Here is an 11,316-nt window from a genome sequence, read left to right on the forward strand (position 1 = left end):
TAGTACTTTGGGGACATTATCCCAGGAAGTATAAACTTTCCCCCGAATAAAAAATTCCATGACGATACGTGATTTTGTTTGGCGGCTGTGTCATTTTTTGTATCGGGAAGTATGGAATGGGCCATTAAAAATTAAATCCTTGCAATCAGGACCACAAAGACTACAAAGGCGTTAAATTGTGAAACAATAATATTGGAAAATATTTTTATCTGCCAGTTTTCCAGCAGCAGCAAAATTCATTAGCTCTCTTAATATTTTAATAATATAATATCTTTAAGTGTAGTATGTTATACATTTTAATGTAGTTAAAATTGAAAGTATTTAAGCACTTAGCTCTTAAGTGACAATACTTTTAGGCGGCTGAGTGTGCAGTGATAATACGGAGAATCGTCTATATGAAGATGCACTCAGCGTGCGGTAAAGAGACAAACGATAAAGGCGTGTAGAATTACTAACCCTAAGAATTCTATTGCAACTTAGAACTTAAGACAAATATTAATTTGATTAAAATTAAAATTGGAACTGCCACCATACGTAACGGTTAAGTTCTCAAATTTACAGTTAAAGTTAAAATATGAATTGAAATAGCAATAATTCCCACAAAGCTGAATTTTTGTGGAGAGCTTGGGTTGGCGAGAGCTTGGGATGGCGATCGAAAAAAAAAATTATTCGGTATCAAAGGTGAAGTTTTGAAAAACGGAAATGTTTATCCAAATGTGACTAAAGAAAAAGATATAGACCTTAAAATTCTCTACAAAAATCCTTTTTTATAATTTTAGCTGATTGTCGGCTTTACTCACAGAAATAGCCAGTGACATAATGAAAAGAAGTAAATCCATTACTGCTGTAAGAAAACTACCTGACAAAAATTTAAAATGTATAAGTTAACAGAGTCCCTCTTCGAATTTGATATAAGAACAATTACGACCGGCAAAGACTGGACCCAATTGAGGACTCCTTTAAGAGCCATTCATTTTAGTCGGTTGCTTTGTGTTTTCACAGTTTTAGTGTAATTATCTCAAGAAGTATGGACTTATACCCGAAATAAAATTGGACTACCGTAATATGAGTAACGAGGACTATCTGCAGCAAAAACGTTCCAAAACGATCCTAGATATAAGTACATATCCGCATATTTGTGCAAATTTTTTAAATGTTGGGTAAAATTACCAGAAGTAATAAAATATTATCATTCGCAAAATTTGGACCAATGTCAATCACTTCTTTGGATAGTTATCGTACCCATCAGACATTTTAGTTGGTCATCGTGGGATTTTTCCAAATGGAATTGCAACAGAAATTTGATTTTTACCATATCGGACACTTTTTCAAAAAGTGGTTTTTGATTTCCAAAAATATACCGTTCTAGCTCAATGATTGTGATTACAATAGACAAACATGACTATATCGACTCAGAATTTTATCCTGATCAAGAATATATGGGAATTTCTGATTGAAATCGAACACATTTTTATACCCTCAGCATTTATGCTAACGAGGGTATATACACTTTCATACGGGCAAAATGTGCCTCATCGAAATAATGGTTTTAGACCCCAAGTATGTTTGGACGAAATGTGTTTCAGACAATTTGGAGTGGATTGAGCAGTGTCCGTCCGTCTGTCTGTCTGGCTGGCTGGTGCGCACGATAACTCTCGAACGGATGAACCGATTCGGTTCAAATGTTGGCTTTCGTAATATTTTGCCCAAACTTAGTTTAAGTTCGAAGATGGGTTATATTGGTCCACTCCTTCCGGTACCTCCCCCACAAAAGTTCGAAAATGTTCGGAAAATTTGTGCGCACGATAACTCTTGAAGAGAGTAACCGATTTGGTCCATACTTTGCCCATCGTAAAATGTGTACCAGACTTAGATAATGTTTCAATATAGACTCAATCGCCCTACTCCTTGGGGTACCTCCCACACAACATTTCGGAAAAGTTCAGTTTAGGGTCATCTCTCGAATCGCTTTGATTTTTGTTTTAGGAACTTGTATTCACTGCCCCCTTATGACGGGGGCCTTCATCAGGGGCAAGTCCATACTTCCTGAGAAAATAGCCTGAAAGTAGCACAAAACCCTTATGACACCGTGTGAGGTGGTTGGAGCGCAACATAACTCTCGAACGGATCTGCCGATTGGGTCCAAAATTTGGCATTAGTAATATTTTGTCCAAACATAGTTTAAGTTCGAAGACAAGCCATATCGGTCCACTCCTTCAGGTACCTCCCCCACAAAATTACAAAAATGTTCGGAAAAATTGTTCGTTCGGTCCATACTTTACACATCCTAATATATCTACCAGATATAGATCAGGTTCAAATATGGACTATATTTGTCCACTTCATCCAGTACATCCCAAACAAAATTTCCGATAAGTTCATTTTAAGACCTGCTATCGAATCACTTTGATTTTTGTTGAAGCAACTTGCATTCTCAGCCTCAATCACGATGGGGCAAATCCACACTTCTTGAGCAAACAGCCCGAGGGGTGTAAAAACCCCCTATGGCACCATATGTAGTGGCTGGAGATCCACTTACATAATGGTCAATGTCGATTCATTCCTTTAAGTATTTCCTCTGCAAAACATTTGCTCTTTAATCCTAATCAACATTTTTGTCGGTTCATATGCCCAAAATTTTGAAAACCCTCTAAACCCTTTTTGATTTCCAAAAATATACCGTTCTAGCTCAATGATTGTGATTACAACAGACAAACATGACTATATCGACTCAGAATTTTATCCTGATCAAGAATATATGGGAATTTCTGATTGAAATCGAACACATTTTTATACCTTCAGCATTTATGCTAACGAGGGTATATACACCTTCTTACGGGCAAAGTGTGCCTCATCGAAATAATGATTTTAGATCCCAAGTATGTTTGGACGAAATGTGTTTCAGACAATTTGAAGTTGATTGAGCAATGTCCGTCCGTCTGTCTGTCTCGCTGGCTGGAGCGCACGATCAACCGCTTCGGTCCAAAGTTTGGCTTTCGTAATATTTTGTCCAAACTTAGTTTAAGTTCGAAGATGGGTTATATCGGTCCACTCCTTCCGGTACCTCCCCCACAAAAGTTCGAAAATGCTCGGAAAATTTGTGCGCACGATAACTCTTGAAGGGACTAACCGATTTGGTTCATACTTTGCACATCATACAATTTCTACCAGAATTAGTTAAAGTTCGAATATGGACTCAATCGATCCACTCCTTCGGGTACCTGCCACACAAAATTTCGGAAAAGTTCAGTTTAGGACCCGCTCTCGGATCGCTTTGAATTTTGTTGTATCAACTTTTATTTAATGTCCCCTTTGCGACAGTACAATTTTCATCAGGGGCAAGTCGATACTTCCTTAGAAAATAGTCTGAAAGGTGCAAAAAAACCCTATGACACCGTGTGCAGTGGTTGAGCGGAAGATAATTCTCAAACGGATATGCCGATTCAGTCCAAAATTTGACTTCGTAATATTTTGTCCAATCTCAGTTTAAGTTCGAAGATGTTTTATATCGGTCCATACCTTCAGGTACCTCACCCACAAAAGTTCAAAGATGTTTAGAAAATTGTGCGCATGATAACTCTTGATGGGAGTGATCGATTTGGTCCATACTTTACACATTCTAATATATCTACCAGATATAGATCAGGTTTGAATATGGACGATTATCTGTCCACTCTTTCGGGTACCTCCGACACAAAATTTCAGATAACTTCACTTTAAGACCTGCTCTCTAATCACTTTGATTTTTGTTGCTGCTAAATTACAACGGTAAAAGTTTTTTTTCGGGGGTAAGTCCACACTTCTTGAGAAAACAGCCCGAACATTAAAAAAAACCCTATGGCACCATATGTAGTGGCTGGGAAGCCGATAACTCTCGAACTGTTTGACAGATTTGGTCCAAAAATTGGCCTTCGTCATGTTTTGTCTAAACTTAGTTTCAGTTCAAAGATGGGCAATACCGGTCCACTACTTCCGGTACTTTCCCCCAATATTTAAGAAAATGTCACTAAAATGGTATGTACTATATCTCGTGAACGGGGCAATAAATTTGACCAAATTAAGTTTAACTTCTAAAATGGTCCATATCGGTCCTCTCCTAAGGGTGGCTCTCTCACAAAAGTTCAAGATTTGTGTCTAAGTGCAGTTTAGGGTCTTTTCGAAGATCCGTTGGAAATATATACCGATGCTGTTCGTTGTGGTCCTGTTTACAGCGATATTATGTTTTACGTGGACAAGTGCATGCTTCTTGGCATACTGGACCAGCGACTAGTGGGCGCGATATCTATCGAAAAGATATGACTCCCAAAATAAGATCCACTTCCATAATGGATCAAGTCGGTAAAATCCTTTAAGTACCTTCTCCGCATCACTTTTGAACTTTAATCGTAATCCACATTTTTGTCGGCAATCTCAAATGAACAAAAAGGGCCACAGAATTCTGAAAAAAATCCTAAATACATTCGATCTGTCCGTAGATGAAAGTTTTAATTCACATAGGCTGAGGGTATATCTCTTTTGGGGAAACCGACTGATACTTTTTTACATGTTAATTTTAATTTTTAATCTTTTCTACAAAAACTAATGAACTGATTTTCTTGAAATTGTTAAGGAATGTACAGGGATGGCCCCCAGTGAAAATAGGCTACATATTTTGTTGAATTTCTGACCGGGCGGGGTCCTTCCCCTATACCCTATTTCTTTAAAAATGCTATATTTACAATCATTACGAATGTATGGGTTTGGAAAAAATTTGCGAGACAATTGTGGTTGTGTCTCAGAACTTGCACACTTTTTAAAACAAAACTACTGAAGAGAATTTCCTGAAATTTTCAGGGAATGTACAGGGATTGCCTATGGTGATAATAAGATGCATATTTTCTTTAATTCCGAAGGGGCCGGGGTAGTCCCCTTTGCTATATTTAAAAAACGTCATACCTGTATGAATAAAAATCAAATGCCGTCATAGTATGCCCACTTTTTTCAGTTTTCAATATATTTTTTCTGTAAAAACTACTGAACAGGTTTTCCTGAAATTGTCAGGGAATGTACAGGGATGGCTCCAGAACATATTTTATTGAATTTCAGAGAAGGCGGGCACCTCCGCTATGCGATACTTTTTAAAACGCTATATTTGCAAACATTACGCATGTATTATGGATTTCGGAGGAGATAGGGAACCTTCCCCACGCCTTTCTTTTAAACGCTATATGTCTAAGCCAACCTTATGATTTTATCGGTTTTAGCATACATTTTGGCAGGCAATGGGTTGTGTGTACCTACATATTTGGAACCATAATACCGAACCACGCCCACTTTTTAAATATGTATGTTTTCAGAAAATGTTAAGTGGATGTCCCGTGGTCCAAAATGATATATATGTATTTGACGAATTTCGGGGGCCTATTACTTTATAATCGTTATATTTGCTAAGCTTATGATCGCATCGGGTTGCAAGTTAATTGTCGAGACAACGATGGTTGCGCCCCCGATCAAGAAAGAGGATGTATTGTATAATGGGGCGTCTTCGCCACGTTTTTGTTCAAATTGTTCTCATATCGACACCGTTAAAGTTTTTTCCAAGGTTATTGTTGGTACAAATATTAGCATATATTGACTACAAGTTTTGGTATATAACTGGTTCCAATTTTGTTTTTAAAATATTATTTTTGAGAATTTACAAAATATCTAAAAATTGGCGAAGCCGCCCCACCCTGGGTCAGCTCCGCCATCGATATGGGGCATTCATCAACAGGCTTTAATTTTCCATACTTCCTCTTTGAATATCAACATTATTCGAAACAGGAACATGCTTCTATTGAATAATAAAAAATGATTCTAAAATTCACAAAAATAAACAGATTCAATTAATGAAGTAGGTGCCTTGAATTTAGGTACAAAAATCATAATATAACTAAAACAAGATACGTTTAGGATAATATTTGATTCTAACTTCACATTATAGTGTAGTATATCTATGGTATAAAGAATTTAAGTTAAACATGACAAATTTCTAACATTAACCCACCACGCCCCTATCATGGCGTAGGCGCCCCACCCCTTACATATTTTTAATATCAATATATTGACATTTGTAATTGTTTTTTTCATGCAAATTATTGGGATTTCTATTCTTCAGTGGTTGTCTTCTTATGGTACAAAATATCTTTTTGATATCGCAAAAGGTAAAGAAGATATCACAATACCCTGCCTTTAACTTATTTTTGTAGCACTTATAGTTTGCGAGAAAATCGGCATTGGCGTAGCCGCCCCAGTGCCGAAGCCGCCCCGTGTTACCATATTAACAAAATTTAACCAAAGTAGCTGTAATGCGACAGTTGAGATTCTTAGTGGTCACAAAACTCCTCCACCAAAATATATCTTTGTGTTGATCCAGCCCCTTAAAATGGTACCTCCCGATTTAAGGTGTTTTGAGGATTTTACCTATTGTTAACCAAACTAGCTGTAATTTGACATTGGCGTTTCTTAGCGGTCACGAAACTTCTCCTCAAAAACTTGTCAACATAGGTCCATGTTTAGGAAGAGTCCCTATATAACGTGCGTCCCTATTTTCCGTATTTTGAGGGTTTTAGTTACAGTTATTGACATTTGAGGTTCCCTGCATTCGCGAAACTTCTCCACCGAAAATCGGTCCATGTTCAGACCCAACCCCGGTTTTCGGTATTTTGAAATTTTCAAGTTTTTTAGTTTTTATCTACATTTTCGGTATCAAAAATTGTGAACATTGATATCGCCCGTTTTTAGCTTACCGAATTAACTATATTATTTATTCCATATAAATTCAGAATATTTTACGGTGGAGGATATAGAAATTTCGGTCCGCCCGAACTTAAAGCTTTTTAGAGTGTTTTATTTAACTTGTTTTTGTGTCCGTTAGTTCAAATCTAGTAACTCATTTTTACCACAGTTATTTTTACCAATCGAACTGAGACTTTGCACACTTTACCGGAAGCTGCGCATCGAAAAAATTATTTGTGAGATTCCATCATGATGAAGAATATACTTATTGAGGCTAAGCGACAAATTATTTTCAAGTTTTAAGTGCATTTATAAATAAAACACTGAAACTTAATTTTTTTTTAATATTTTTATTTACTTTTTACTGGCTTGTTTTCATTTCCTTTTGAGAAATACATAAATTAACTTCATTTATTTTTAGGATTTCGTAATACGAAACAATTTAAATTGTGTATGTAAAGAATATCAATATTCCACTAAATATTCTATTCATTTAGAAACTTTTTTATGACTGATAATTCCATAGAATTTTATATCAATTTTGATAATACGGGGGTTTTTATTTAAAATCAATATTTAGGCTAAACATAGCTAATAATGCCGATAAATATTATAACTACTTAATATTAGTCATCAGTTAGTTATACGGTTAATGATTAGTCAAAAGATAGGCTATATACACTAAATAATTATGGACTTAAGGCATGCGCCGAGAAATCAAAGTAAGAAATATAGTAAATGTAATTGTTTAGATATTAAGGCCAACAATTTCATTTTAAGGGAAAAGTTCCATATTATCTTTTATCTTCTCATCATTTGGCTTAAGCCAGCTATGATTGAAGCTTTTAGAATTTAATTTGTTTGTATTTCAACTGTACTATATAGTCTTCCTCAGAAATTTGTTTGAATTGATTTTCTTCCGGCAAGATTTTTTCAAGTAGTAAATTAAAAATTGGCATGTGAAAGAGAATCATTCGGCTTTGCTGACAGAGGCTGAGGGTAACTCAGCCTGTGTGAATTGAAACACATTTTTCGCAAAAAACGTATGTATTTAGGAGGTCTTCAGATTGGGCGTATGAACTTGCATTCAAAGATATGGATTAGGATAAAATCTCAAAACATTTGCGTGGAAGTGTGTCTTATTTTGGGAGTCATTTCTCTTGATAGGACCGTTATATCAGAAATTATGGACTTGCCCTCGAAAAACATCAATTCGTTGTAAAAAGGGCTTCTAGGGGAACGTTCGGTAAAAACATACATAGAAAAATTTACTTTAACAAAAATGTTGATCATTTGTGTGGGTGGTACCCTAAGGAATGGACCGGTAGGGCCCACTTTTTAACATAAACTAAGTTTCGGGATTCAAAGTTTGGAGCAAATCCGGTTATGAAATATTGCGCTTACCATTTGAGCGATTTTTTTGGAACTTTTGTGGGTACCGAAGATGATGCTTGTATCTTCGAATTTCATCCAAAGTTTCGAGCAAATCGGGTTTTCCGTTTATGATATATTGCGCTTACCATTTTAGCGAATATTTTGGATCTTTTGTGAGGGAGGTACCTGTAAGTGTGGACCTATAAGCACAATCTTCGAATTTCATATAATATTTTAAAAAATATTACGATATGCAGTATTCGGTACGGAAAAAAATGAAAACGATTCGAGAAAACCTGCACTTTTCGGAAATTTAGTGTGGGAAGTATCCGAAGGAATTGACATACATATGTATATAGTCCATTATCTAACCTGATCTATGTCTCGTAGAAACATTACGATGTCCAAAGTATGGACCAAATCGGTTATTGCCTTCGAGAGTTATCGTGCGCACCATTTTAGCGAACATTTTTGAACTATTGTGGGGAGATACTCAAAGGAGTGGACCGATAAGGCCCATCTGTGAACTTGATTTAACTGTGGACAAAATATTACGATCGCTAAATTTTGGATCGAATCCGCATATCCGTTCGAGAGTTACGGCACGCGTTGTTGCGTCTTTCAGACCATTTTCTCGGGAAGTATGGACTTGCCCCTGAAAAAACTTGCACCGTTCAAATGGGACAGCGAAAACAAGTTCATACAACAAAAATCAAAAGGATTCGAGAGTAGGTCTTAAACTGCATTTATGTGAAATTTTGTGTGAATACTAAGGATTACTCCCTTCGAGAGTTATCGTGCGCACAATTTTAGCGAACATTTTTGAACTTTTGTGGAGGAGGTACCCGAAGGAGTCAACCGATATGGTCCATCTTAAGTTTGGACAAAATATTACGAATGCCAAATTTTGGACCCGATCGGTTGCTTCGTTCGAGAGTTATCGTGTGTACCAGCCAGATAGACAGACAGACAGACGGACGGACATGGCTAAATCGACTACAAACTGTCTTTCGTCCAAATATACTTGGGGTGTAAATCATTTTTTCGATGAGGCACATTTTGCCTCGTTAGCATAAATGAAGAGGGTATAAAAATAAACTTTGTATGTATATTTTTGACTTTACTGATTTTTACTACTGAAGGTGAACAATAACTATTATGAAAGTAGATCGTAAATTAAATCGAACTAAAATCAATGTTACTATGCGAAAATGTCGTAAATCAAATATAAAATTTCGCCATTTAAAAGCAAATAAATATAGCATTTTCTATTGAATAAATCCAGCAATAGGTTTTTAGTGTTGAATGCCACTGTCTGCATTTGCTGTAATCTATATTACATATCACGTGTATATATTGTAAAAATATTTACAATATTTGTTATAAGCTATTGTTAGTTTTGTGTCATTGTCAATTGGGGGAAAATATTTTATAATATACTCACAATAATTCGGCCATCGTTCGCAATTTTTCTATAAATGTTTTTATGTTATTTTATATTTTACATTTCTTTTATTTTATATGTTATATTCTTTATTTTATATTCTACTAGCAGAGTGCGGAATGGATATAAAAAACAACAAAAAACACTAAGACGGAAATGGCGAACACTGAAAATGTTGTTCTATTACCACCTAATTTTATATGTAATTTTATTTAAGTATACGAATATTTATTACACTTAAAACGGAGGTATGTCACCCATACAAATCAACAGTTAATGGTTTTCTGTCCATAGGATGTAAAAACGTTTTTGAAAAAATCGCACATGTCCACGTTTCCAAATGGACATATGAAAACGTTTAAAACACAATTTTGTTGAAAAATATAAAAAACCTTCTTGGCGTTTAATAAAACCAATGGTACAATATTCAATACAATTTGTCAAACCCAGAACCTGATCTCACAATTTACAGTTTTATCCTTACTTGTTCGTCCACTGCCTATGGCATTACATGTAGAAACATGCCATACATTTTAAGTGGGAATTTTCATAACCATTGTGATCTACTCCCAATCGTGACTCTCATAATAAATTGCATAGTGCTGGTTTTACCTGTTCATTCATATCAGTGCTTCAAGGTGTAGTACAATTTATTTTTTCTAAAACACTTATGATAACTTTGCGTACACTAATTGTATTATTCCAAATTATATAAATTCGGCTTTAATTCCACGTCCAAGTTCAAATTTAGTCTTCTCGTAGCCTTATAGGAAGTATTTCCAATAGACCTTCATAGATCACTTGACAAATGTTCCATAACTACCTCCATATCTCAATCCTACACTCCGTCCACCCAAATCCTAATTGTACCAAATATAGTACCATTTAGAACTTTTCATACCCATAAGTACGAATTTTCAAAACTACTTCCATTCTATACTCCAACAGTAACCTTAATTCCAGCTCTATCCCGTCACCCAAATCCAAATTGTTCCAAATTTAGTACTATTCGTACCCATAAGTACGAATTTTTTAAAAGCTACCTAAATCCTACACTCCAACAGTAAGTGTAATTTCAAATTTCAGGATTCCAGCCCTATACGTTCATCCAAATCTAAATTATACCAAATTTAGTACCATTTTAATACTTTCCCTACTCATAAATACGAATTTCCAAAACTACCTAAATCTTACACTAAACATTAATCTTAATTCCAAATTTCAGGTTTCCAGCATTTTCCGTTCACCAAAATCCAAATTACACGAAATTTAGTACCATTTAGCACTTTTCGTATACTTATAGGTACGACTACCTTAATCCTATACTCCAACAGCAATGTTAATTCCATAATTTAGGATTCCAGCTCTATCCGTTCACACAAAAGCACATTGTACCAAATTTATTACCATTTAGTACGTTCCCTACCCACAAGTACGAATTTCCAAAACTACCTCAATCCTATATTCCAACAGAAATCTTAATTCCAAATTTCAGGATTTCAGCTCTATTAGTTCGCCCAAATGCTAATTGTACCAAATTTAGTACCACTTAGTACTTTTTGTTCACATGATTACACATTTCCAAAACCATCTCGTGATGTCAACTGTACTTTTTAAACTTGATTCTCGCTTCAAATTTCAGCCTTTAAGCTTTATGCGTTCACAAAATAGGGTACCAAATTAAGTAAATTTTTGTACGTTTCGTACACTTGTATTTGGAGCATCCAAAAACCCTTTGGCAC

Source organism: Musca autumnalis, unplaced genomic scaffold, assembly GCF_047663935.1.
Source record: "Musca autumnalis isolate F117 unplaced genomic scaffold, ASM4766393v1 scaffold_1, whole genome shotgun sequence".
Lineage (NCBI taxonomy): Eukaryota > Metazoa > Arthropoda > Insecta > Diptera > Muscidae > Musca > Musca autumnalis.